The sequence below is a fragment of the Pinus tabuliformis genome, chromosome 1_2 (assembly GCF_031772625.1).
Source record: "Pinus tabuliformis cultivar Carrire ecotype Pingquan chromosome 1_2, CPIR1, whole genome shotgun sequence".
NCBI classification, from domain to species: domain Eukaryota; kingdom Viridiplantae; phylum Streptophyta; class Pinopsida; order Pinales; family Pinaceae; genus Pinus; species Pinus tabuliformis.
The window spans coordinates 805,497,428-805,524,586 of NC_142298.1; the positions used below are offsets into that span (position 1 = coordinate 805,497,428).

The 27,159-nt window shown below is 38.4% G+C and overlaps 1 protein-coding gene across 2 annotated transcripts in view; it reads right to left on the reverse strand.

Annotated features, from left to right (window-relative positions):
• Positions 1–27,159, reverse strand: part of LOC149208346 (uncharacterized) — a 386,202-nt gene that overhangs the window by 96,261 nt on the left and 262,782 nt on the right. The window lies entirely within an intron of this gene.

Here is a 27,159-nt window from a genome sequence, read left to right on the forward strand (position 1 = left end):
CCCATCATTTTATTGTCGTAGTGGATATATATTAACATTTACATTTTTATAGAGATTAAAACTGACTTTTCTTTTTCAAACCTTTTGACAATCTCGTTATAACCATCATTTTTGAAATATGACGATATAAAAAGCACAAATGAGAATAGAAATTAAATTTTGTAGCAATTATGGCTTGTAGTCAATTATAGAATTTGACTGTACACTAGATTAAAAAATTAATGCAAATATTTTTATATGTAAAAGATCTTAATACAATTATTTCTGTTTGCAGTCTATTTTCTATACAATAATGCCAATTGTTTCTATTTTATTTTATTAATGTTTACCCATACTTACCTTACATAAAATATAACCCACCTTGACCTATTAAAAGGCACTAATAGACAGACATATAATCCACCCTAACCTCTAAGAGCCAATCACATTGTGTGTTACCTCATACCACGGTACACATTGTGTATACAAATGTTTGATATAGAAACTATGATGAAATCAAATTCATACACATTCTTAATCCTTTGCACAGCATTATAGAAAAGGAAATCACCAACAACTAGAAGTTTTCATATATAATATGACACCCGATATAATACAACAACAGACTTACTTAAAAATTAATAAATATTTGGCAGATTTTAATACTTTGGCACTATATCTGGCCAGCAAACATTGGCACACCTATGAATGTTATTGACCAGTTACAACATGCAGTACATTGCAAGTGTAGGAATTTACAGCGTAACTTCCTTTAGATTGAATACCAAAGGGCACTGCTCACAAACAAATCACAGATTAGTACACCGGTATTTTTGATGTGGTTAAAACCCCCAAAGAGGGAAACAATCCACGCTTGAGCCAACGCGACCACTTAAAACAATATTATTAATAAAAGAAAGAAAATTTACATAAGCTTCTCTCATGAACAGTCTCAGACAAATGACCTCCATGCTCTTTAAATATAGAACATGGACCAATCGGGTGTTAAGCCACAGATCAAGTGTCAGTGATACCGAGGAGAGAATGAACCGTTGGATCACTTCATGTCTAGAACATATTGTGACTATCAAATTGTTAGTTACAAAAAGTACATACTAAAGAAACACATTTTACCTAACTATATACTAGACCAAGTTATACTTAATTAATTCCTGTGTGTCAAAATATCCTAACATCCCCCCTTAAGAGCCACTTAGGATAAGATTGAAGGATGTACAAAGATGACACAATAGGAGAAGGAAGGAGGCATTAGAGCCTATCCCCCCTTAGTGACAACTTAATAAACTCCAACCACAAATCAAAGGTTAGTAAACTTCGCCTTTGTGAGAGTCTTTTGTAAAGATGTCTGCAACTTGATCATCGGTTGAACAATATTGCACTTCAAGAACATGGTCATGAATGAGCTTTCTGATGAACTGCATGTGTAGTTCAATGTGTTTGTTGCGCTGATGTTGGACTGGATCTTTGCATAGTTGAATGGCACTTTTATTATCACACCAAAGTGTAGTCCGATGTTGCTGTTAAAAACCAAACTCTGATAGGATCTGACGAAGCCACAGGGCTTCCTTACTAGCTTCAATGGTGCCACGATATTCTTCTTTCGCTGAAGAAAGCGAAATGGCACTTTGTTTCTTGCAAGCCCATGTAATAGGTCCAAAACCAAGAGTGAAGACATAACCTGCAGTAGTCTTCTGATCATCAAGGTCACCAGCCCAACCAGAATCAGTGAAACCAACCAATAGAGGAGATGCTTCTACATTGTAATAAATCCCAAACTGAAATGTACCTCGAACATAATGAAGTATTCTTTTAGCTGTTTTCCAATGACTTTCATGTGGTTTGTGCATAAACCAAGCAACAAGGCCAATAGCAAAGGAAAGGTCAGGATGGGTATGGGTCAGATACAAAAGTTTTCCAACACGCTGACGGTATAATGTAGCTGTTAGATTTTGGTAACATCGGAAGTGCTCTAGCCTTGATAATTGGTGGAGAGGCTAAGGCACATGAGTTCTAAAAAATCCAGAAACCGTCTGGTGAAATTCCACCCGAATTATATTTTATTAAAATAATTAATATTTTTAATGGGGTTCCTAAGTCTAAACTTAGAGAAATTAAAATATTAATGGGTATTAATCAAAATATGGGTGAGAATGATCTAGAAGGCAGAGCAAGTCAAGTTTTAATCTTAGCCGTTGATTAGAGACTTAATCTCGGTCGTTGAAGTCTCAACGAAAAAAGTATAAGAAGGAGGCTTGAGGTTCAGTTAGAGGCACACACAGAGAGATTGAGGAAATCAATTTTCTGAGGTGAGAAGTTCTCCGGAGGAAAACCGATTGGGGAGATCTTGTCGTTGAGGGGCAAGGATAGTTCGGGAATATTGACAGAGAGGAGGAGAGAAGCTTGTGGAGGCAGCACAATAGCCAGGAGGACTGACGTTGGGCGAGTTTGGGCCCACGCAGCCTTGACGTAGAGTCAAAAGGGCCAACGCAGAGGAGAAAGTTGCCTTCCACGCAGAAAGTTGGAACTGGCGGGGAACAATCGGAAACGCTGACGCAGCGAGTAGAAGAGTTGACGCAGAGCCTATAGGGCTAACACAGGGCCTACGTAGGGCCATCACAGAAGTAGCTAGGGCTAGCCAGTTTTGCTACCGGATCAGCCAGAATCTACCGGGTGAAGTGAGGTAAAACTCACTCAGATTTTTCACCATTGTATTTTTCTGTCACTAGTTTGACGGGAGGACTACCAACATTTGTATTCAAAATTACTGCTTAATGATAGAAAACCTTCGAAGCTACTACAATGGTTTTCCCACATTGGGTTTTTCCGAGGACTATTTTGTCCAAAAATAATTGTATCCTATGTATCTTGCTCTTTGCTCAGTTTCCTTGTTTCATGCAAATCAAATTAAGTAGTGTAGGCTGCAGAAGTAATTTGCTTCAGTATTCAGAAGAATAACTTGATGAATGTAACTAAAATCAAGTAGGTGAAGTAGATTCAGATTTGTTGCAGTAGGGGTTCCTAGAGAATTAGGAATTTTCAGATGGAATCAGAGCATTGATTTTGAAACAGGAAGAGCAGATCCAGTGCTGAGTAGAGAGGCCAAAAGCTGCATTTGGCAATGATTTGAATCCCCTTGAAGGGATTGCATAGTCCTTGCCGGGAAGTAGAGATTCCGAGGAAATCTCTCTAAGAGAGTCGACAAAGAGGTACGATTTCATAATCGTGATCTTGCAGAGGCAAATTGAGTGACGCAGAGCCTTAGCGCAGTGCTTGAAGGGCGCAGTCTCTGCCGGGGCATAAATCTGTCGGAAAAGAGTGAAGACACATAGTAGGGTAATTTTCTCCTCAGAGAACATTTTGCCAAGAAGTTTGAATTTCTCAGTTGTTGGGCAGCTGAGCAATGTCTAGAGGAGTCAATTCGATAGTTGGGTGAGATGGCATCACATGGGCTCAAAGATCAGGACAAGATGGAAGGGGCTTCCAACTAAGTCATATGGAAGACCAGAATCTTAGTTGTTCTGGAGGAGAACGATCTCGAAACCTACGTCAAAAGTGTTGTAGTTGTTCTTGCTGACAACGATCAAAAGAAGAAGTACAAGGCCAAGCAGGGAAAGGCGAAGAGGCTCATTCTCGATAGAGTTCAAGAACATGTGGTCTCACACTTGCAGGGCAAGGATAAAGCCCGAGAGATGTGGGAAGCCTTGTCTTCTCTGTATGAAGGCTCTTTCGAATAGCAGAAGATGTACCTCGAACAAAAGTTGTAGTGGACATTGATGCAAAAGAGAGAAGGAGTCAACTCCTATCTTCAACAACTTCAGGACACCAGAGACCAGCGTGCTGTAGTGGGGTCCACTCCTCAGTCAACCGCAATGGTGAGGATAGCCCTGAATGGAGTCTTGGATGAATGGCAAGTCTTCGTCCAAAGCATATTGGGCAGGGAAAAACTACCTTCATGGGAGGAGATGTGGGCAGCTCTTCAACAGAGGAATTAAGGAGGGACATAGTAAAGGTCAACCTCAATGGCAACAGTGGCAATGGCACGAAGACCAAGGAGGAGGAGGAGAACACAACTCTAGCATCAAAGGGACAGCAGAAGCAGAAGTGTAAGAAGGACATTTCCAAAGTGAAATGTTTCAGTTGTGGTGAGATGGGCCACTATGCATCCCAATGTCCTTTGACTAAAAAGGATAAGGATGAGAAACATGATCCTAACGTTGCTTCAGCAAAGATTGACGAAGACGAGTTTTCCATGAGTGCCAACACATCTCCAAGACGGAGATGTGTTAAAATTGGCAACCAGGGCAAAACTTCATGTGGGTCATCTTATTCATGGCTAATAATATTTTTATTAGATTCCTCTCGTCGAGAGGTATAGGATTGATATAAAGATCATCCAATTCCGATAAGTATTCATGGAGATATGAATTTATTTTGATTATGGAATTATTATCAAGCCGACCTACAACTCATGTAGGCTCAGAAGCCCAACAGTCGCATCTATTCACCCACCAACGTTGTGTATAAATATAAGAGGACTTTTCCTCATTTGGACTCACTCATCTCATCACATCTCTTTCTCTCTACTGCGCAGATATGAGTCTCTTCTCTGCTGCGCTGAAATGGGTCTCTCTCTCGGAAACTGCTGAAGCTGCAACTGCAGAAGTAAAGATTGACTTGCGTGGCCTAGAAGATCTCCTCATCTGAACTGCGTTGTAGGTTCATCTGAACCTCCTTTGAAAGCCGCAACTTTTGGTGGTGGAATGAAGTCAATCCGACGAACGGTTTGCAAGATATCGACTGCCCTAGTTTGAAGCCGGAAACTGCTGAAACTGAAGTTGCAACTGCAGAAGTAAAGATTGACTTGCGTGGCCTAGAAGATCTCCTCATCTGAACTGCGTTGTAGGTTCATCTGAACCTCCTCTGAAAGCTGCAACTTTTGGTGGTGGAATGAAGTCAATCCGACGAACGGTTTGCAAGATATCGACTGCCCTAGTTTGAAGCCGGAAACTGCTGAAACTGAAGCTGCAACTGCAAAAATAAAGATTGACTTGCGTGGCCTAGAAGATCTTCTCATCTGAACTGCGATGTAGGTTCATCTGAACCTCCTCTGGAAGCCGAGACTTTTGGTGGTGGAATGAAGTCAATCCGACTGTCGATTTGTGAGATATGGTTTGCCCTAGTTTGATAATGAAGCCGCTAATGCTGATGCTACTGATCTAGGGTTTGCTACTGCTGATATGAATCAGATTTATTGTACTATTTCTCTCTGTTGAATTATTGAAGATAAAAGAAGATTTGATCAAAGGGTTTCCCCACACATTGTGGGGTTTTTCCCTGGCTATCCGCCACATCTTGTGTCTCTTGTCTTGGCTTGTTTTCTGTCGATCGTTTAATGTTCTATCTGCACTTTACTTTATGTACATGTGATTGCTAATCGGTGGAATATAATAAGAAAAAAAAGTAAACTGTTATAAGCATAGAACATACCATAACTTAACATGGTATCAGAGCTGAGGTGAAGACAAAGCCCGAGCAAGAGCAAAAGCAATCATTGAAGAGAAGATTGGCAAGGCTATCCTAAAAGAACTATGGGGTCCTCAACACTCTTTCCTGCCGAAGACAAGCTCCGTGAGAAAGCTGACTATCACGGATGGAAGATGTTTATCGATCTAACCCTTGAAGATCAAGGAATGCTGGACCATGTAAGAGGCAATATTGTTGAGCCTTCATCAAATGCATCTGCTGCTGCCTGAAACAAATGGAAAAATGGAGAAGTCAAAACAAAGAAGATCATCCGGGACTCTATCGACAAGCACTTGGTGGCCTACATCTCTGAATTGGACACCTCCAAGGAAATCTACGATAGACTGGTGAGTTTATTTAAAGTTAATGATGCAAATCAAGTTTTGTTTCTTAGAAATAAGCTGAGGGAAATCAAGAAGGGTAAAGATGAAAGTATGCAAGCATACTTCTTAAGAATCACCGAGATCAAGAACGATCTCCTATCTATTGGGGAAACTATTACTGACAGAGAAATGGCACTCACAACTCTTGGAGGATTACCATCTGAATGGTATATGTTCAGGACCACTCTTCTGAACTATAATGTAATTCCTGGTTTCGAGGAATTAATGGCTAGATGCATTCAAGAAGAAACAAGGGAAGAAGTGTAAGAAATGCCCACGCCTAAAGGTCCTCCTGCTGCTTTTTCTTCTCACGCAAAGAAAAGAAATAATTCCGGGACTAAATCAAAAGGAAAGGCTAGACCTAAGGCTAGAAGAAAATGACGATGTTACATTTGCGATAAAGCAAGTCACTATGTATGAGATCATGAGCATCATGATGAATGAGATCATGGACATAAAGGGCAACATGAGATCATGGACATATAGGATAGCATGATGATGATGCACACTAGTTTGAGCAGCATTATGGTGGATAAAATCATGGACATGGGCAGCATGATGATAATCATGTTTAGAGAAGCATGGTATAGTATGCAGTGGTGCAACTCGAAATCCCTCTGATGGCAATCAAAGGAATGACAAATTCAATAGCAAAAGTAAGAGGAGAGCTAGGACTCAAGGAAGAGGACAAGCATTCAAGAAGGCTAGAACGTCTAGGATGTATTAAATGCACCTGACCTCAAAAAGAACCTAGTGTCCATCTCGGCAATGGAAGACAAAGGCTACAAGGTAACCTTCAGCAATGGCAAGGTACGTATATGGAAAAATAATGTTAAAGATGCCTTTACTCTTGGGTTTAGTGTTGATTCATTATATCAGGTCGATGAAAGTCTACTAGGTGTCATGTCTTATGACACATCTCTTCAGTTCGAACTTTGGCATTAGAGGTTTGCCCGAATTCTGAGTAGAGAAAGAAGGTGTATGTCCAGGATGTGCCAAAGGAAAGCTCAAAACGGAACCATTCCCCTCCAGCCAAAGCAAGACCTCCGATATATTACAGTTGGTTCATTCAGGCATACCTGAGGTTGGCATTAAGAGGGAGACTACTACACCACATACTCCTGAGCAGAATGGTGTGGTGGGAAGGAAGAACCGCACGATGATGGAAGCTGTCCGGGCCATGCTACATGATCAAAGACTTCCGAAGTTTCTATGGGCTGAAACTACAATCACCTCCATATATGTACAAAATCGATGCCCTCATCAAGCATTGGGTTCCAAGACTCCTGAAGAAAAGTTCACCACAAGGTGAACAATCTTCCGACTTCGAAGGATCTCTCAAGAAGCCGACACCAGGGAACCGAAAGAAAAGGATGATGAATCAATGCCTGATGTAGAAGAACCCATGGATCTGATTGATTCTCATCCACATGAGCCTTCCTCTTCTAGGAAGAGGCCTTCATGGCTTAGGGGGATACTTGATGATGCTGAAGGACATGTTGCACCCTGAGGAACCTTCCATCAAAGTAAGAAACTTAACAGGTATCAGGGATACCTGACCATCATGAGCACAATCATACAAAATGAACCTTCATAATTCTCAGATGTCATCAAGCATTAACTATGGAAGGATGCTATGACCATAGAATATGATTCTATTATGGAGAATGATGTCTGGGAAGTAGTTCCCAGACCCTGGACAAGACAATTGTTACTTCAAAATGGCTTTACAAGATAAAGCATGCAGCAAATGGAAGTATGGAAAAGTATAAGGGTCATTTTGTTGCTCGTGGTTTATCCCAGAAGGAAGGTATAGACTATGATATTTGCACCTGTTTCCAGATATACGACCATCCGCTTGATCATAGCCCTTGTGGCTTCACAAGGATGGAACCTACATCAGATGGATGTTAAGACCGCGTTCTTGCATGGTTCTATCAAAGAAGAGGTCTATGTGGAGCAACCTGAAGGATTTGAGATTTATGATTGAAAATCTCATGTATGCAGGTTGAAAAAGGCTCTCTATGGGCTGAAGCAAGCACCCCGAGCATGGTATGAGAGGATCGATAGCTACTTGATAAAGCTGGGATTCACTAGGAGTGAAGTTGATCCTAACCTTTACTTTAAGGTTGAAGATGACAAGCCTCTCATACTGGTGTTGTATGTGGATCACCTCTTTCTAACAAGTGCAAACCCTCTCATTCACAAATGTAAGAGGGAGATGGCTTCTGAATTTGAAATGAAGGACCAAGGACTTGAAGTGTGGCAGAAGCCAAGGGAAATTTTCCTATCTCAAAGGAAAATATGTGGTAAAGATATTGGAAAGATTTGGTATGACGGACTGCAAGCCTGTGACTACTTCAAGGATCTTAACTTTTAGAAGTTATATGGTAGTGATGTCGGACTAGACTTGGGAAATGCCTCTGAGTTTCAAAAACTCATTCGCATTGATGTTCTTGGTGAACCTCCGTCCGAACATATGTTTTGCAGTTAGCATTGTGAGCTCATATTTGGTTGAGCCTCACTGGATTGATACCAGGAATCTTCTGAGATGTCTTCAGGACACAATCTCTCATGGATTAAGATACACTGCCGGAGATGTGAGACTACTTGGATATACTGATGTTGATTGGGCAGGCAGTGTGGTGGACCGTAAGAGCACTTCCGGGTACTGTTTCACCTTGGGATCTGCTTCGATATCCTGGATGAGTAGGAAGCAGAAGTCGGTGGCTTTGAGCACCGCCGAAGTAGGATATATTGTTGCTAGCATAACCTCGTGTGAGGCAGTCTGGTTGCAAAAGCTCTTCAGTGAGTTGTTTGGATTTACATTGGATACCACTGTGATTCTCTGTAACAACCAGAGGTGGGATTCGATTATTGAGGAATCCCATATTCGTCAATTGCTCCAGCAGATAGACATCATCTGGGATATGGTAAGTCGATGAGCAAGGAAGCTCCATCACATTAAGATGATGTACAGGTTGATACACCTTGTCAAAGCCCCGAGGAAAGATCTAATCTGTGATTTTCCCAAACGACTTGGAGTCGGCAAGAAACCTTTGTACAAGGGTCTTGCATGTTGCATACATTGAGCTCTAGGAGCTCTGAGGACTTGCGGTTCCTACTGGAGCAACATATGACCACAAGGTGACTCACCCTCCCCTGGTGGTGCACACTAGAACAAGATGATTCGCTCTCTTGTGGGACAAGATGATTCGCTCTCTTGTGGAACAGGATGATTTGCTCTCCTGTGTAGCAAGATGATTAGTTCTCCTGTGAGGCCTGGATTGATGTGTTCTCCATGGCAGCCTGGATTGATGTGTTCTCCATGGAATTGTAGCAGGATTGATGTGTTCTCCTGTGAGGCCTGGATTGATGTGTTCTCCATGGCAATTGTAGCAGGATTGATGTGTTCTCTTGTGAGGACAGGATTGATTAGTTCTCCTGTCGAGGCATCCTACCCATGCAGTCTGGGACTCATGGGAAGTACCTCTCATCTGATCAATGAGCAAGGAAATGAAGTTAGGGACCATAGTAGTACTGATGGACGCATCGTTGTAACTACCATACTCCCTACGCTAGGATGACCTCCATTGATCTGGGATCAATGATACTGGTCTGGGACCAGTGGTAGGAGTTGTACCATACTATGACGCTGACTTCGGGTCGGTTGAGACTGGTCTGGGATCAGTGGTACATACTCTGACACTGACTTTGAGTCAGTGGAGGATGATATTGGTCTGGGACCATTGGAGTTGTACTCACTATGACACTGACTTTGGGTTGGTTGAGACTGGTCTGGGACCAGTGGTACATACTCTGAGACTGACTTTGAGTCAGTATGATACATCCTCGATCATTTCTTCTTCTTCATAATTCGGACAAAAGCAGAGTAAAACAGAACAATGCAAGAGCAGAGCAGAACAGAACAAATCAGTACAGATCAGTGCAGGGCAGAACAAGACAAAGCAGAACAAGCAAAATAGAGCAGAGCAAGGCAAGGGTCAGGCTGTACAAGGCAGTGAATTTGATGGATGAATAGTAACGACCGATAGACAGATTGCAGACGAAGTTCTCCATGGTTGAGAGGGAGTGTTAAAATTGGCAACCAGGGTAAAACTTCATGTGGGTCATCTTATTCATGGCTAATAATATTTTTATTAGATTCCTCTCGTCGAGAGGTGTAGGATTGATATAAAGATCATCCAATTCCGATAAGTATTCATGGAGATATGAATTTATTTTGATTATGGAATTATTATCAAGCCGACCTACAACTCATGTAGGCTCGGAAGCCCAACAGTCGCATCTATTCACCCACCAACGTTGTGTATAAATATAAGAGTTCTTTTCCTCATTTGGACTCACTCATCTCATCACATCTCTCTCTCTCTACTGCGCAGATATGAGTCTCTTCTCTACTGCGCTGAAATGGGTCTCTCTCTCTCACACATGTGAAGCCGGAAACAGCTGAAACTGAAGCTGCAACTGTAGAAGTAAAGATTGACTTGCGTGGCCTAGAAGATCTCCTCATCTGAACTGCGTTGTAGGTTCATCTGAACCTCCTTTGAAAGCCGCAACTTTTGGTGGTGGAATGAAGTCAATCCGACGAACGGTTTGCAAGATATCGACTGCCCTAGTTTGAAGCCGGAAACTGCTGAAACTGAAGCTGTAACTGCAGAAGTAAAGATTGACTTGCGTGGCCTAGAAGATCTCCTCATCTGAACTGCGTTGTAGGTTCATCTGAACCTCCTTTGAAAGCCGCAACTTTTGGTGGTGGAATGAAGTCAATCCGCCGAATGGTTTGCAAGATATCGACTGCCCTAGTTTGAAGCCGGAAACTGCTGAAACTGAAGCTGCAACTGCAGAAGTAAAGATTGACTTGCGTGGCCTAGAAGATCTCCTCATCTAAACTGCGCTGTAGGTTCATCTGAACCTCCTTTGAAAGCCGCAACTTTTGGTGGTGGAATGAAGTCAATCCGACGAACGGTTTGCAAGATATCGATTGCCCTAATTTGAAGTCGGAAACTGCTGAAACTGAAGCTGCAACTGCAGAAGTAAAGATTGACTTGCGTGGCCTAGAAGATCTCCTCATCTGAACTGCGCTATAGGTTCATCTTAACCTCCTCTGGAAGCCGAAACTTTTGGTGGTGGAATGAAGTCAATCCGACTGTCGGTTTGTGAGATATGGTCTGCCCTAATTTGATAATGAAGCCGCTAATGCTGATGCTACTGATCTAGGGTTTCCTACTGCTGATATGAATCAGATTTATTATACTATTTCTTTCTGTTGAATTATTGAAGATAAAAGAAGATTTGATCAAAGGGTTTCCCCACACATTGTGGGGTTTTTCCCTGGCTAGCCGCCACATCTTGTGTCTCTTGTCTTGGCTTGTTTTCTGTCGATCGTTTAATGTTCTATCTGCACTTTACTTTATGTACATGTGATTGCTAATCGGTGGAATATAATAAGAAAAAGAAGTAAACTGTTATAAGCATAGAACATACCATAACTTAACAAGATGGGGCGATATTGAGCTGTAGTCGGGAGGACTACATGTGGGCAGGATCCTTGAGGAGTCCACCTCTTGGATCAATTCCTTGCTACGGGAACCCAAGATGGACTTAGTGTCAGATAATGCAGTTGATTGTTTGGAGGACAGATGCAGTAGCCAGAGCCCAGACACTGATCAGCGCATAGCTAGGTTGGCAGCAGTGTAGATGGCACAGTGCAGAAGTCAACAGCAGCGCAAAAGAGTTAAGAGGGTTAGACACTGGAGTAGTCAAAATCCAACATTCATGGTATTATGCTGAACACAGTAAAGTTCAGCTAATTTTGGATGTTTTTCAATTGCTTCTCTCAGCAACTTTGTTGCAGTACGGATGCAGTGTTAGCAACGGCAGTGCCAGCAGCATAGCAGATGCAGCATTTGAGAGGGAGCTGTAGTACAGATGCAACAGTGGCAGTGGCAGTGTCATGGGCAGCAGTATAGTAGCAACAGCAGCACAGTGTTGGTGGCAGCAACAGTGTGGAAAGGAGGTGCTTCAAAGACAGAGCAACATGCAGTTGGACATTGTTGCTAGGGAACTTTCCTTGTTAAGAGGGAGTGCTAGTTTTTGGTAACATCGGAAGTTCTCTAGCCTTGAAAATTGGTGGAAAGGCTAAGGCACATGAGTTCTAAAGAACCCAGAAACCGTTTGGTGAAATTCCACCCGAATTGCATTTTATTAAAATAATTAATATTTTTAATGGGGTTCCTAAGTCTAAACTTAGGAAAATTAAAATATTAATGGGTATTAATCAAAATATGGGTGAGAATGATCTAGAAGGCGGATCAAGTCAAGTTTTAATCTTAGTCGTTGATTAGAGACTTAATTTCGGTCGTTGAAGTCTCAACGAGAAAAGTATAAGAAGGAGGCTTGGGGTTCAATTAGCGATACACAGAGAGATTGAGGAAATCGATTTTCTAAGGTGAGAAGTTCTCAAAAGGAAAATCAATTAAGGAGATGTTGTAGTTGAGGGGTAGGCATAGTTTGGGAATACTAATAGAGAGGCAGAGAGAAGCTTGTGGAGGCAGCGCAGTAGCTAGGAGGACTGACGTTGGGCCAGTTTGGGCGCACGGAACCTTGACGCAGAGTCAGAAGGGCCAGCATAGAGGAGAAAGTTGCCTTCCACGCAGAAAGTCGGAACTGTCGGAACAACCGAAAAAGCCGACACAGTGGGCAGAAGAGCTGACGTAGAGCTTGTAGAGCTGACATAGGGCCTACATAGGGCCAACACAGAAGTAGCTAAGGCTACCCAATTTTGCTGCCAAATCAACCAGAATCTGCCGGGTGAAGTGATGTAAACTCACTCAGATTTTTCACCATTGTATTTCTCTGTCACTAGTTTGCGGGGAGGGCTACCAGTATTTGTATTCAGAATTACTGCTTAATAATAGAAAACCCTCAGAGTTGCTGCACCAGTTTTCTCGCATTGGGTTTTTTTGAGGACTATTTTGTCCAAAAATAATTGTGTCTTATGTATCTTGTTCTTTGCTCAGTTTCCTTGTTTCATGCAAATCAAATTAAGTAGTGTAGGTTGCAGAAGTAATTTGTTTCAGTATTGAAAAGAATAACTTGATGAATGTAATTAAAATCAAGTAGGTGAAGTAGATTCAAATTTCCTGCAATAGGGGTTCCTAGAGGATTAGGAATTTTCACAGTAGCATTGACTTCACGGGAAGTACAAGTGACTGAAAGTTTGACTCAAGACTAAAAGGGAGAAGGGGCTGGTTTACAGTCTTCTATGTGAAAGTGGTGTAGAAGATCACAGGCATACTTGGACTGAGAAAGGGAAATACCTTCTTTGGATTGCAAGACTTGAAGACCAAGAAAATATAGCAAGTGTCCTAAGTCTGTCATTTCAAACTTCTTTAAAAGGCTAGACTTCACATGGTTTATAAGGTTGGGATCACTAACAGTAAGGATAATATCATCAGCATAAAGAACAAGAATGATAAGGGACTTACCCACTTTCTTGGTGTAGACTAATGTTGCATTAGTCGTTATCAAGATTAAATCGGCACGGGGAAAAAATGGGAAAAAATCATAAAAATCGGGAAAAAATCGTAACATACAAAAGTATTCATTTTTTTTTTTTTTTTAATATCGAAAGCATCTACAACATAAAATAAATAAATTGGCACATAAATATGATAAAAAAACTAATATATAAGATGTTTAATATTATTTCTAGTGCTACATCAAACATAACAATGAATCGTGTCCTGAATAGTAAGTCCTGACTCCTGACTCATGACTCCCAACTCAGCCTCAAAATATCAACCAAAAATATAATCATGAGTCATAATGTCATATACAATGAAATGAACCAAATAACTAAAGTCTAATACTACTGATTTCCTCTGCCCCTCTAGATGTAGATGCCGGTGGAGTTGGCAGTGGACTCTGTTGTGCTCTAGAAGCTGAAGAACTAGGAGCTATAGGAAGTAGGTCACATCCTCTACTGGTGAAATTGTTATTTATTTTAATTTCACTAATTTAATTGGTTTTCATTTTTTTTTCGGAATTTGCATAATAATAATATGAAACAAATGTCCCATGTTGTTTGCTTTGTCCTTTTAGATATTTATGCATTGCATCTCTTCATATGTTTTTCCAAAGACTGTAAAGTGCAAAAGTACATCATATATATATATTATGTTTTAATAAATAAAATTGTTGGGCATTAGGATGTGTTTTCATGTAAATGTAAAACCAAAAAATAAATTGTTTTTTAGTCATTTAATTATTTATAAGTGGAGTTGGTTAAACATAAATGTTGTTATCCATAAATGGAGTCAGTTATTAGTAAGTGAGAAATTTTTTGCGTGTAAGAAGTTTGCATTAAAATATTCTGGAGAGTGTAAGAAGTGGGCACATGGGGCGATTCTGAGAATCGCCCTCGCCCCGCCACCCCGCAAAAGCATGCAAGTTATGTGATTACAGTGATTAATCTCGCAGCATCAAATCACATAACTCGCATGCTTTTTCCGAGTGGCAGGGCAAGGGTGATTCTCAGAATCGCCCCATGTGCCCACTTCTTACAAACTTCTTACATTCTCTGCAGAAAATTTCTCACTTACTAATAACTGACTCCATTTATGGATAACAACATTTATGTTTAACCAACTCCACTTATAAATAATTAAATGACTAAAAAACAATTTAGTTTTTGGTTTTACATTTACATGAAAACACATCCTAATGCCCAACTAGCCTTTCCCAAAAAAATATTATAAATATGTAGCCAACTCCTTCATCATTATCCAAGTCAAATTGAGGTAATCAATTTCTATTCTTTCTTTACGTTTCAAAGATGTAATTGTAACTGTTATGATCTACCATATTCTTTTTTTCTGTTTCCAAAACGTAATTGTATTCATTTTTTTGGGACAAAATTCGCTTCTCAAAGTGATCTAACGTACTTAAAGTAAAAAAAATCCTACCCTTTTAAAAGCTACACTTTTTTTCCTGGTCTTCTTTACCTTTTTAATCTTTATCTTTATTTTCTTGGGGTAATTAAAAAAGAACACACAAAAACAAAACTTACAAACAAAAAACCTAGTTATATAGCCAAACCATTTGGCTTTATGGTTTATAAATTTGTAACTTCCAAGTGACAGTTACATAGTACACACCGCTGATCACATCACTACGGCAACTTGTATCCATGTTATCTCATGTGTTGTATCCATGTTATCTCATGTGTTGTGTTAGTGTTATATGGTTTAGAGTTTTTTAAGTATATTTTGTTGGTTGAATTTATTTATAAGGTAGGAATTTGTTAAAATCACAAATTTCAATTGTGAATTTTTAGTTAAAAAGTTAAGGATTTTTTTGTGTGTTGAATCTATATATAATTAAAGATTATATTTTAAATAATGAATGATCATGATTTAACCAAAAATGATTTCTTTGACTACATAATAGTTAACCAACGTCCTTTATCCAACCTTTTTTTTGCCACCAATTTACTAACGTGCATGAACGTCTTAATGGAAAAAAACATGCATGAATGTTCTAGTTCATAATTACATTCCCATTGGAGAAGCATAAAAGGAAATAGTTATGCTTGTATTCTCAAACATATTATCATAATTTGTAATCTTATAGGTGTGTTACATGTGTGTTATATATTGTGATCGTGAGTTATAAATGTGAGTTTCTAGACTATTATCTTTAGCTAATCAAATCCACTTTCTTAGAGCATGAATAGACCTAATGGTTAAGAGCATGTGTTTCCTCCTATGAGGTCACAGGTTCACAAACCAGAAGGGGTTAGAGTAGGTATGCCTTCGTAGACATAATAATCAAATCATTGCGTGGAGGTGGGTCTCTTGTCCCACAAACAAGGGAGTCTCATACACCAATTTGGTGTTTGGCTTGGCTATGATCTTAAAATTGGATAATAATAATAATTAGGATATAGATTGTTAGAAATTCATAATCTATAAGGGTGAAAGCATGGAGCTGGGTTACACTTTTTGGCAAGAGATGGCACGTTTGGGTGGAAAAAATGATTGCTCGATTGAGCCCTTTTTAAGCGCTCGATCGAGACATTTGAGCACTTAAACATTGTAGCCCAACGTTACTTAGGAGCTTGATTTAGCCATGTCTTTGCGGCAATCAAATGAAGGAGATTGGGTTTTGGATTTATTTTCTGGCTCAAGTAAGTTTTATTATATGGAATTGAATTTCAATATGTTATTTATTAATTTATATGTCATTGTACTAATTAACTTCATTATTTATTTTGTGCTTGATAATTAGGTACAACACTAGCATATTGCCTTCAAAAAGGAAGAAATTGCATTGCCATTGAAAAAGATCCAATACAGTGCAATTCTATTTAACAAAGAATTAATTCTCTTCAATTTCTTCCAGATGCAATGAAAGAAATTGAGTTGAAGAAAGGGGACTTTAGTGAATCACATGTGGCGAAAAAGGCAAAGGAACCCCAACCACCATTACATGGAATGATTGGAAAGGCATACATTGGGAGATTCGCAGACATCAAAGATCCATTAGAGGAGGAAAATGAGCAAAATGAAGCAAAAAATATTGTGGAAGAAGACAATGATGAAACTCCAAAGGACGAAGAGTTTGGATTACGTGACATTGTTGATTAAATTTAAGTTATGCTTCGAAATCAAGCTCATTTTTGGAAACTATTAATTAATTATACTTGTAATGTTTTGACTTTGACATTTTATGAGAATAATAAGCACTCAATTATGGTTGTTATGTGTTCAATATTTGTATTATGTGATTTTCGCATTCATTTTTATGTTAATCATTATTTTTTGAAAAAAAACAGTGATTATTATTACTTTTTGAAATGAAATTCATAAAAAAAAACCTATTATTTAAGCATTTTTAGTTAAAATTTTCATATAAAAAATGTGATTTTGACATGTCATCTCTAACAAAAAATTACAAAAAAATATCAAAACGTGTAGTTTTTTAGTTATATTTATGTTAAAAATGGTTTTTTTTGTCAATTGTTAAAAATTATTGTTTTTTAGAGAATTATTTCATTTGGATTGAAATATTAATTAACGATATATAAATATGTAGAATATCAAAAATTCAAAATATCGACATTCTTCTTTAAATATGCAAAACAATAAAAACCTCACTACAAAAAAAAAAAAATTAAATAAAAACAAGAAAATATGAAGAAGAAGACCACTTCAAAAATTATTAAATTTAGAAAATAATTATTTACATTTCATATATTAGAAAATTTAAAGTCAAAAAATAAGTCTTTTAAAAATGGCCTGATGCAGAATTACCACTTTTTTAAATCAGCATGAAAATCACTACCATTCTAAAACGTAATGTCCATAAAAAAAAATTAAAGTGTCAAAAACTATGCTCTAAAAAAGACGTGTGTTCTGCATCACCCATTTTCAAAATCAGGTCATTTTTTTGCTATCTCTACAAAACGGGTAACAGTATCCGTTCCCATTTCAAAGTTTACATTGTTGAATCAATAAGCCACTCACAAGAATGAGAAGAAGAAATACATTTAGTGCATAACCAGACCGAGATGCTTGACAACCACACGCAGAAAGTGTTATTCCTGAAGATGAAGTTGAAGTTGAAGATTGCTCCAAATAGATGTTATGCTTCTTCATTGTTGCTTCCAAGGTTTCCATCTTCTTAAAGCATTTGAATTCTAAATGGCCATCACGATTACAAAAGTTGCAATGTCTATTAGTCTTCTTCCCTTTGTTTTTATTTGCATAATCATTTTGTTGAGTTGATTTTTCATTGAGACTAAAATTGCTTAGGATCCTTGTTTAAGACCCTTTTTTTTAGATGTTGCTTCTTAGGATTTTTTGAACTTGGTTGCTGTTGGGTTGCTAAGGATTTCTTAGAAGAGTTTCCAGTATTAAGAAGACCAAGATGTAAGAGTTTTTCTTGTTCTCTTATTAAAGAATCACAAAAAGCATCAAAAGAGGGAGACTTGTAGTCTTGTCCTTGAGAAATAAAGGCTTCTCCGGTAGAATGGCAGGTAGAAACAAACACAGGGTAGGTTGGTCCTAACTTAATAAGAATGGAATAGATAAGGCTACCATCTTCCTTCTTAACATTAACACCTTCTAAGAGAAATCTAAGGATCTTGAACTTGGACAAAAAGTCTTCAATGGAAGAAAAATTATTGGGGTCCAAAGTAAGCAACTCATTTTTGAGTTGATGGGCTCTAATTTCATTTTTAATTCCAAAAACAGTACTAAATTTTTTTCATTGCTTCATCAAGAGTATCAATTTCTACGATATGGAATCTAAGATCTAAAGAAATAGACATCCCTATCAACCCACGTGCTTGATCTTACTTATTTTCCCATTTGGCTAGCTTATCTTCATCTTGATGTTTAGACTCTTGGCCTGAGGCTATTCTATAAAAACCTTTACTTCTAAGTAAATCCACAATGTAGGATAGTCATTGAAAATAGTTGGTGTTGTCAAGAATAACTAGGCATGGACTTTCCATTTTAAAAGAAACTGAAGTTGTATATGTTGAAACTAAGTGTTCCAATGAAAAGATTTCGAAAAATTACACTGATTAAAAAAAACAACTCTGAAAACGGCTTCTGGATGAACAAGTTATGGCTTTTTAAAGAAAAGTTGTTGAAGATGTCAACAAACCACGTAAATGTTGGAAAGTTGATGATAACGTTATATTAAAAAAAAAAAAACAAAAAAACAAAAAACCCTTTCCAAACTTAATCTAATTAGCTCACATTTAAAAGAATTACTTTATGTGACCCACTTTTATAAATAAGTGAAAGTCATTTTTACAATGGTACTTTATAAACTATCCAATAAATTGTAACTTAAATTAAAGATAAAGAGACTTTAGAATTATAAGTGACTCACTTTTTATAATGGGTGAGAACACTTTTACATAAAGTAACTTTAAAACATAAGTTACATCTGTTTTTTAAAAAAATAACTCAACAAAAGGAAAGACTTGTACCCAAGACCTCTATTCTCATAAAGTAATTTTAGACCAAGTGAGTTAGTTAAAAGATTTAGTAATTGATGGAAAGGAGGAAGGGTTTTTTTTTCTTGCTTTCTGTAGCTTTGGGGTGCATGCTTACTTGAAACAACCCCTTTTTGCCTACAAAACAAAAATACAACCACACACAAAAACAAGCAAGCAAAAGTATGCAAGCCTTATGACTTCAAGTTAGATTTCAGGTTAGTCCCCCAGAAACTAGATAATTTTCTCAATGTTTCTGATTTTCTGAGATCACACTAAGGCGAGGCAAAAAAGAGCATACACATGAGAAAAATCATTTATTTTTGTTTCTGGTTTGCCCAGATCGCATAGAGTTATGAGGCAAAGAGCATATGCAGAAATGAAAGGTATAGATCCAGTAATGAAAAAACTATAAATGACTATAAACCAAAATAAACAGAGAGATAAATAACATAACTGCAAATAAACATTGTATACCTCTAGATCTTAAAAATGACGTAGTTAGGGCTACCAGAAATCTTTTCGCGTGAAATGAAAGGGGTTCCTCACTAGAACAGATGGTCCTAACATAATAGAGTATTCCTCTCGGCCCGAAAGATCAGAAATAGTAGATCTAGGAAACGATAGTCAGATGCAGTCGTACCAGCTTTGGATTTGGATCACCAATGGACGCGGCCCTCGAATGGCTCTGATACCCTATAGGAATTTACAGGGTAAATTCCTTAGATTGAACACCAAAGGACATTGCTCACAAACAAATCACAGATCAGTACCTTGGTATTCTTGACGTGGTTAAAACCCCGAAAGAGGGAAACAGCCCACGGCCTGAGCCAACAAGGCCACTTCAGGCAATATTATTAATAAAATAAAGAAAATTTACATAATTTTCTCTCATGAACGGTCTCAAACAAATGACCCTCCATGCTTTTTAAATATATATCATGGGCCAATCGAGTGTTAAGTCGCGGATCAAGTGTCGGTAATATGGAGGAGAGAATGAATCATCGAATCACTTTATTTCTAGAACATATCGTGACCGTCGGATTGTAAGTTACAAAAATTACATACTAAAGAAACACACTTTACCTAACTATACACTAAACCAAGTTATACTTAATTAATTCCTGTGTGTCAGAATATCCTAACAGCAAGCATAAAGGTAAAAGAAAAAGTGCAGTGGTTAACATATACAGTTATACTCACAGTATTATGAAAATATAATATTGAAGCATCCATAGTTTGAATAGGGAATGATGATAATCATGTTACTAGCTTGGGTGATTAGAAGAAATGTTGTTATCCTCCTCATCCAGATTCAATTCCTACATGTAATATGTTAAACTCATAAACTTGTAACTACCATATTTTTTGAAATGGCTTCAATTTTTATTGTTTAAAAATTCTTCAAAGATGAAAACATGTATGTTAAAATATTTCTTCCAAGGAAAAAAATCATAGTGATTCATCTAACGACATATATCAATTTTTCTATAAATATTAAAATGGATGGTTATATGTTTGAAGCAACTTAGCTTTCCATATATTATTAATTATTAATATTGTTTATGTGTAACACAAGTTTTCCTTTTTAAATGGTGTTTTGCTCTAGAGAAATGGTTAGGAGAAAGCTATGTCTTCGTTCCAAGCTTGCAATTACTTCATTTGACAAAACTACTTTTGATGTCAGTTTTGTTGAGGAAACATGGTAAAACATTAGAAGCCTTGAACAATATTGTTGTGTTGAAAAGGGCTCCATTCATATTAAATTAGTTGTAAGACATGTGATTATGACTTTTTCAATAGTGATTCTTACTATGCCTTTAGAAAAAAATCTAATTGGATTCCCAATGTTTAGGAACATACATTGTAAACTAAATTACATTTAGTTCTAGCTTAAATAACGTTGTTAAATTAAGTGTTTTGTGCAATGTTCCACCAAGGCTCCGAGACGGGGAGCCACAGGTGGGGGAAGATGCACAAGGGGGTCATGTGGGAGAACCCACAAATTTTAAGGAAATTTAAGGGGGATGGGGGAGTGTCAAGGTATATATATATAGTTCTAGCCTAAATAACGTTGGTAAATTAAGTGATATGTTCAATGTTCCACCAAGACCCCTGGATGTGGGGGTGCGGGTGGCGGGAGATGCATAGGGGGGACATGTGGGAGAAGTTGGGACAGAGGAACGTCGGGGCATATATATATAATGAAAGTATAAATACATTGATCCATGCATAATTGAATTAAATATTCACACTAATGCATATGTCATTCATCCATACATGATGAGATCCATAATGAAATACATTGATCTCTATTCATCATTCTAGAATCTACATTGGTTTAGAAATTAAATTCATCATTCATCATTCTAAAATTCTAAATTGATTTAAAATTTAAATTCATCATTCATCATTCTAGAATCTAATTAGTACTAAGCAAAATAGACTATAGTAGATACTGAAGTTTGAAGACTAGAATAGTAAATTGATATAACTCAAACTCAAAAATAGTAAAGAGTGATGAGTCAAAGAATCAATCTAAGGTCATCGATATCTAGAGTCAAGACTCGAAAGTTAAAACTGAAAATTAAAAATGGACAATGAGCATTGAAGGAGCATCACGGGGGAGGAGAGGCAACAGTTAACTGGTAAGTCAAATAGTGTTGCATGGTAAACCAAGTAGAGGTAAGCTTGGTAAGCCAAATAAGTGAGTTAGGGATTGCAAATTAGTTCAAGTTTTGATATTTGTTATGTATTTTTCTTTTTAGCTTTTATTTATTTTTTTATTTTATTTTATTTTAAATTTCAAGGGTTAATAGACAAAATTGAGGACCGACATGTCCCCCATCAAAAGGGGTGATTTTGGGCTTAGTGCTTGTCACTACTCAAACTAGCAAGACTCCTAAACGGGGATCCTTGAAGGGCTACTACCAGGCTAAGGGCAACAATGGAGCGATAGCTCACTATAACCTCAGTTAAGGCTCCCTACTCTTTACGGACTTTCACCGATGGGAGGAGACCCGTTATGATAAGGATCACAAAATGGATGTACCAATGATAGGGTGAGGGGTGATCCTGGAAGCATATTCACAAGAGAGGCTCAAATATGTAACTTGCTTGTCTTGGAAGACAAGATGGAAGGCTCCCAAGGAAGGGCTTGGGTAGAATTTCAAGAGTTACGTTTTGAGTGCGTGTCTTACAAAGGAGATCCCTAAGCCCTAAAATTCTTGTGGAAACTCGGGTTTCAGGTGATCTTTGAAGAATTAACCTTGATAGTGCATGGGACCACACGAGACCAAGTGGACCCGAGGTTAGGTCAAGGGGATAGGATTTAGCAACCAATGATATGCCTGGCCTAATTAGGGAGGGGAAAGGGATCAAAGAATGAATTTTCAACGAAAGGCAATAGAAGGATCTCAGTGAGGTTTCTAAACTAAGGGAAACCAAGGGCAAAAATTGGTCTTCAAGCTAAGGCTTGTGATATCTCAAGATCCCATGGTCAGAATCTCATGAAATTTGGAGGTCTTCTTGAGGACACACCAACTCAATTGTGGGCCAAAAGTCGAAGTATTTGGATGGCTAGATTGTGAGATAATTGATGCCCTAGGTGACCTAAGGGATTAGACCTAGAGAAAAGGAGAGGGGAGAAGGAAAATAGGTTTAAGGTGATCACCTTATGATGCTCCAGTGCCTAATGCTTTCGGGAGATTTGGAGTCAAAAGTTATTATGACTATGGACATTAAATTTTCTATGTCAAGGAGGCCTCAAAGACAACTTTACATAGCATTAGGGCAGCAGCAAAAGCAACTTCAAGAACTTTATACTTCTCTTTGCAAGATTGATGGCTTATCAAGATGAATTTCAATGAACAAGCATCTCTAGGAACATGCATTCAAAATACATGGCCCATACATTAAGCAGGACTATCTAGAAACTGATTTTCCACAACTTTGCATAAATGGATGTAGTAAATTAGCCTTAGTATAGCAAAATCCCAACAACAATGTATGTGACAAGAATAGAAAAGAAAATAGCATTAAATTGTACCTACATGTATTAAGAGTATATCCAACCATCAAGAATTTGTCAATCAAGAAGCTCCAAGACGAGAAAATAATCCAAGCATCAAAACTCATTCCAAGCTCCAAAATTTGTCCTCCAAGAAGAATAGTGAAATTCTCAAGAGATATACAAGTCCAATCCAAGTGATGATGCTAAAATGAATTTACGTCACTTGTATTTATACACTTCTAATGAGTTCGATTTAGCTAATTAGGCCTATATTAGCAACTAAAATAAAATAACGTGTAAAATAACTAATTTTTCATGACAAGCCCACCAAACTAGCTCATAAACAAAAGAACAAGCCTCTCAAGATATTGAATGATCAATAATACATGTCGTTGGGCCTTCTAAGAAGCTTGGTGAAGTCCATAAGTGCTACAATGATGAATAGGACTCCCAAAAGTAGTGGATAAGGAGTTGGCCCCTTGTTCTCCAAATAATAAACCTGTGGTACACCTAATGGGTGTGATGGCACACAAGTAACCTCATGGGTCTCCAAGTAGATCGAAGATGCATGTAGACCATCTGTAAGGGCTTAGATGATGGTGCAAGTGATGCCATATTAGCATATAAGTCCTGGTTCATCTGCCAAGTGCATGGTACAGCTATGGGGTCGGTTGGCTTGGTGAATCAAGTGCATCTTCCTTGTCCAATAGGTGAATCTCGAGCAATCTCTGAACATCTTTGGGGATCCATGGAGTGTTGTCTACTGCTGTGGAGGCCCATGGCTCTCTACACACACACTACATGTGCCAATGTAGCCCTCTGGAGGGTAGGACCCTGTATAGGGAGACCAAACCCAAAATGGAGACCATTTGCAATTTTGCATAAGATCCAATGCGTCCCCTAGCCTTCCTGTACAAGAAGTCATTTAAGGAAATCGAGTTAAAGAGCTTGGACAATATGTGGGCACTTCATAATGACATGCCCTTCCATAGTGGGCTTTGTCATGTGCTGATGTCTCCAAGCTCCAAATGGGGTTAACCAAGTACCCTCTTAGGTGGTTTCTACCTTTATAGCGGAGTAGGGAATGAAAGGGACAACCCTGGGCCACATGTTTGGGTACAAGGATAGCTAGTAAAAGGGAAGCCCACACTTGGGTATATAATGTATAGGGGGGAGTAATTGTGGTGCATGAGGTGCCCTAACCTTGATTTTTCCACCCTTCTTTATATGTCTTTTGTCTTTTATGATTCTTCGTTGATTAACAACTCGGGGCTCAAGGAATAAGAGCATGATGTGTAAGGTATAGCAGTGGATACCCCCTTTAAGGTAGGGCGGTTCATTGCCCACCAAGGGTTGGGACAATCATGGGTTCCTGAATGATAAAGGAGGCTCATCTAAGGCCTATAGGAACCAGGGTGATGGCCATGATAATGGGGTAGAGCTAATGTATTAGCTTTTGCCCATGTGCTAAATGTGTTTGTCCCGACCATATTTTGCATTTTGTGGTACATTTTCCTATTGAATGTGGCCAATTATGCTTTTACTTTTCTTCTTTGCTACATCAAACTCTAGGGCATCATTCCAAGCTCGGCCCAAGGTGTGGGCAAGGGGAAGGGGAAGGCTAACCCTTTGTGGACCTAGTGGAGGAATGTGGATCCAAGTGGGAGTAATGATCAATGGGGTTATAATGAGCGGTTGGGGAGTAATGTATTAGACGAGGGAGCGGGACCATGTAATCAAAATCAGGGTTTCCCATGTAGTACCACCCTAAAACCCAAAGGTCAATAAAAGAGATCCCATGGGACTAAGATCTAAGCGCAACATGTAAAAGAAGTCTAGGGGATAGAAGCACAGACCTAAACCACTCTTTCCGTTGAATCCCCCCATTAATCCATGCCCAAAAGTGTCCATGATAAGCAAACTACAATACTCAATTACCAAATGACAAGGCATACCTTTATGTTCGGGAGGCACACCTTCAAACATACGACCATGACAGAAGGGTGAGAGACCACATCGTTGGCTCAAGTGGCGGAGAAATCGCACAACAAGCTAGTTGGTCGTTGCAAGGGGTTGCCAGTTGAGAACCATCTTGGAGAAAAAAAAATTCCTGGGGATATCACCCACCAAATGGTGAGTAACAGTGCTCTTGATTAAATGTTGGGTCCACGTTGTCATACTTTATAAAATCCAAAGGAAACATTGCAATCCCTCCAATACTGAAATCCTGAAAACTATTAAGTCTGTTGAATTTTGAATGTGATATGAAATTCAATTTTCTTCATAAGAAGTCCAATGAGGTTAGAACCACTTTCAAACATCCTAAGTCATGGTAATGTTAAAAATTCTCCTTTATCTTTCATTTTTATACTTTTACTTTAAGAATTAACATTACCGTTAATTACATAGTATTAGTAGTGCCCTAGGGTTGAATATTAAGCTTCCCTACTCATAAATTATTGTTTTCAAGCAAAATTAAGGTGGGGCGCCTAGCCCTTTCTAAAGGAGGGCCCCCAGACGCACCTTTTTTGGGAAGTGGCATCCCCCACACTAGGGATGTTAGGTCCCTATAGTACTAGTGTATTCCCCCATTATTATTGTCATTGTAGCCCTTATTGTTATTTTTGTGCCCATGTTGTTGTTGTTTCGATCTTCAGACCTGAAAGCGATACCCAACAAACTACAGGTTGTCCTCTTTTTGTCACTTTTTACGAAATTCGAATCCGATGCTCAGAGACGAAGTTATGATGATTTTCCCAAAATCACCTATTTGAGATGGAATTCGGGAGCCTGCAAAAACTCTAACTTCCTTGAATCATATGTCCGAAAATATAGTGATACAAGATCTGAAATTCGGACAAGACGTTCATCAAGATTTTGTCTCAAAAGGGTCCTTTTTTCAGCTTCCGAAGCTTCGTAGAAAAAATGTTATAGCGAAAATGCCACGAGAACCTGTTTGAAGCAGCAAAACCCTAGAATCCAAAGCTCTGATACCAAATAGTATGCAACCAGATCACAAAAAAGATAAAAAATATAGATCAACGACTTCAAAATTAGCCTCTTCGAGGGGGAAACCTCCCTTACATCACACAAATGAACAATTCTTGGATGATACAAATGACAAGACTTTCTTTCTATATATAGGAGTCACAATATAATCAAAGCCGGCATAACAACAATATTGTAAGGGCACAACAATAACAATAGTGGGCTTCTATGGGGCACAATAATAACAATATGGGGAAAACATGGGCACAATAATAACAATAAGGGCTACAATGACAAAAATAATGGGGGAATACACTAGTATTATAGGGACCTAACAGGGGAAACGTCCTACCCTGTATCTCCTCACATCTCCCAGAAACATTGCCGCCCCGCCCACAGGTGCATGGGGTGTGTGAGGTGCGTCCACTCCACTCTGGGGGACACATCCCCGTGGAACATTGGTTATGTGTAACTACTTTGTGATTAGAGTGATGATAAGAAATCGTTGTAACTTGTTTGATCTCAATTTTAGGACGTGCTTTGTTTGATACTTCTACCAAATGAGGATTCTAACAATGTATCACCGCACCCATAATATTGTTATATATATCTTTTGTTGTTTGTTAGACTTAATGATCAACATAGTTAGACACTTATTTATGTTGCTCTTTTTTTTAATGTGTTTTATATTGCTTTTCCTATAAGTTGCTTTTGCACTCTCACATTGTACTAATGTTATCAAAGTTGGACTGGTCACCAAAACAATGGACCCCAAAAATGTGAATTGACCCAAAAAAAAAAACAAGAAAAAACAAAAACAAAAAAAACTGAACCCAAAATCGATTGACCAAAAATACATAAAATATTCAAATCTTGAAAATATGTGTGTGTGTGTGTGTGTGTGTATCCAAAACATCATACACAAATATGCAAAGTTTCTCATGTATACAACAAGGAAAGGTGCATATGACCAAAATAGCATTGAGTGTAATCTGTCTATGAACCAAAAACACAGCAAGAAAAAGGCTCTATGTGTGTGTGTGTGTGTGAATCCAAAACATCATACACAAATATGCAAAGTTTCTCATGTATACAACAAGGAAAGGTGCATATGACCAAAATAGCATTTGAGTGTAATCTGTCTATGAACCAAAAACACAGCAAGAAAAAGGCTCTATATGGCCTTTAGAGTTCAAAAAAAAATCATATATCATCAA